This window comes from Tachysurus vachellii, chromosome 10, assembly GCF_030014155.1.
Source record: "Tachysurus vachellii isolate PV-2020 chromosome 10, HZAU_Pvac_v1, whole genome shotgun sequence".
Lineage (NCBI taxonomy): Eukaryota > Metazoa > Chordata > Actinopteri > Siluriformes > Bagridae > Tachysurus > Tachysurus vachellii.
The window spans coordinates 14,593,828-14,597,013 of NC_083469.1; positions in this window are offsets into that span (position 1 = coordinate 14,593,828).

Here is a 3,186-nt window from a genome sequence, read left to right on the forward strand (position 1 = left end):
GGAAAATCCGTGGCGTTTGTGCTCGCCCTAGCACTCGTCTATTTATTAAGTGATTATCAGCTAAAGACACAGTGGCTACGTCCCAAACCGGCTAACAAGGTTGTCTTCAAATCTGTACAGTATTTCACCCTGTATGTCCAAATGTTTGTGGACATTTGACCCTTGCACCTCAATCTGTCAATATAATACATTGTCAATATAATACATTATCTATATAATACATTATCAATATAATACATTATCTATATAATACATTATCAATATAGTACATTATCTATATAATACATTATCTATATAATACATATCCCCTTACAAAACCTTACTTTGGACTATTAACCTGCTGTTACAGTCTCCAACCCTTATCCTTTGGGAATGAGCCTTTCCCAGGGACAGTGGTTTCCAATCCATGGCAGTACAAACACATTTACAGAATCATTCGTACCTTAGGACACTTAATCCATCTTGCTGCATGTTATTATTCACTTCAATTCAATTTAAATTTATTTGTATAGCGTTTTTTACAACTGACATTGTCTCAAGGCAGCTTTACAGAACAAAAACATAGAACAAAAGGTTATTATAAAGAATAATATAAAGATTAATATAATACAAAAATTCAAGATATTCACATTTACATTTACATTTACAGCATTTGGCAGACGCCCTTATCCAGAGCAACATACATAAGTGCTTAAATATTCAGTTACCTAATTATATAAGGATCAATATTTATATAGTTCAGCGTATTTTTTAATTTGTTCATGGGTACATAATGAGGATGCCAAATGGTAGCTACAAAGTGTTTAATGCTAAATTATTGGTGGTAACATTAGTGTGTTGTTTTAATTTTTCTTGTATAGTATCAGAAGCTGCAGCTGTGCTTTCTCTGCTAAAGTTCGAAACGTCTTCAAATTTGGGAAAGCCTTCTTTGAAATATAAACTAGCTTTTTTCTTCTAGCATCTTTCTTCTCTTTTTTTCTAAAATAACTCAGCTAATCAAAAGGGCTTTGTTCAGATGAGATCATTATTTCGACAAAGCCTTTAATACCACATAGAGGTTTCATCATGTCCAGCACAAACTAAGTTTTCTAGTGAAAGTTAAACATTGACAGCATGGTACTGTATAAATGGCAGGCTGAATCAGAATAAATTCCCTTAATCCTAGATGTTTAGATATGAGAGAATTAGATACAGTCCTAAACATAGGCTGCCTGCTTCCAATGTCTCCAAAAGCAAGTGAACTTATTTAAGAGTGGCCTAGGGGACAACTTTGTCACCTTTATATCATGAGTGGCACTTGCCTGCAGTATTTGTACAGTAAACATAGCTTAGTAAACATGGTACAGTAACGTAGCTTGGCAGGACTGGGATGTAACCTTTCAAACCCTTTCACCTTCTGTTCAGTATCCTAGACCTTTAACCGCTGAACCACTATTGCTTAATGCCATCATATATGTAGCTAGAATATAATACTAATAGCACATACTCACTTGTATTGAGGTGAAAGTTAAGTATAGTCTGTATAGTCATAGAAAATGCCTATTATATATTTTTATCGCTATTTCACAGAAACTGCAGCTGTGTCTTGTAATTTCAGGAGTCTTTTCACAATTAATGAGTCATTTTACAATCACTATATTAAATCATGCAGTCTCATACCTTCATTATTTTAGGTTCTTTTAGCATGCTCATTACATTAGATTGGGTAAAATCTAATTAGATTTGCTAACAAAAGAAGGTCAAGCAGTCTCTCAATGTAAGTGATACAATTAACATTTAACAAGAAGAATAAACAAGACGAGACGAAAAAAGAAAGGCATTGACAGATAGTGAGTGTCTGTATTTTTACATTTCTTCACACCAGACTACTACTCATGTTGACATTTCTCTCAGACCAAGGCCTTCCCTGAGCCTCAAACATGCTCTGTGCCATATCACACCAGCCCCCTAATCCCTCAGTGAAGCACTTCTGGCATTTCAGTCTCTGTTTAAAAAAAAAAGCAAAGACAAACACTGTACAATGACTCAATTTTTTTTTTTTGCTTTCACAGATCAATCCCACGCTTTCATAATTCCATCCACTATGATAACGCCCAGTCTCTGTACAGTGTATTGTGAACATCTGTTCTATTTCATGAAGATAGAGTCCAACGTCTTTTATTATTTAATTTCAAAATAGCACTATTTAATTTATAATTAATGTATCCTTACTTGAAAATGATGGAAAAATTCATGAATGAATTGCCATTAGGTGGAGACACTTTTTAGGGCATCTAGGGCAGTTAGGGCATTGTCATGGTGGCTTGTACAGGAACAAATGACTTTGTGGTGTGAAAAGGAAACTGAAGTGAAGGATGGCTGGCCAAGTACAAAAAGGTCATTGTGAGTCTCTGCACTCTTGCATGACCCTCTTGGGGGTTTAGGGTAGCCAGAGAAGGAGTGAAGTCTGGCTACATTTACACAATCCATAAATGACACTGAAGACTGAACATAATGTGCTAACATCCACTGTTGTCTGCAGTCAATGAAGAGTAGATATGATTACATATTCAGTGGTATGTGTTGCTGTAAAACCTCTGTGTGTACCTGAGGATGACACCGAGTCAGTGATATTAGATATTAGTTATGAGATATTAGAACTGAGGGCTAGAAGGATATCTATCTGTAGCTTGATGCTATTTGTGCAATGCATTACATCACAAGGTCTTACACACACACACACACACACACACACACACACACACACACACACACACACACACACACACACACACACACACAAATAAATAAATAAATAAATAAATCCAGGGGGCATTGGACTTTGTGTAATCAGCTGACATGACTGTCACAATCTAAGCTAAAATGAATTTAGCCTCAGGGTTACTTCTTCTGTGTTTTTCTTGGGAGATTGGTTCCACAAAAATCCAGTATTATTGGGGTTATATTTAGGAGGATGCTTAGTCCTTGCATGAAGTTCTACAATGATATGAGATTACAATATATTATAGTGTCACTCATTTCCACTACAGTATTTAGCAAAGCTGCTTTGTACTGTCTCACTGAACTATATTATGAAAGAAAATGTATGATAACAATCTTACAGTAGAGCACTACCTTTAGGTTAACACCAGATTACCAGTAGACAAACCCACAGAAACAAGGTCTACTTTGGATAAAAATACATAA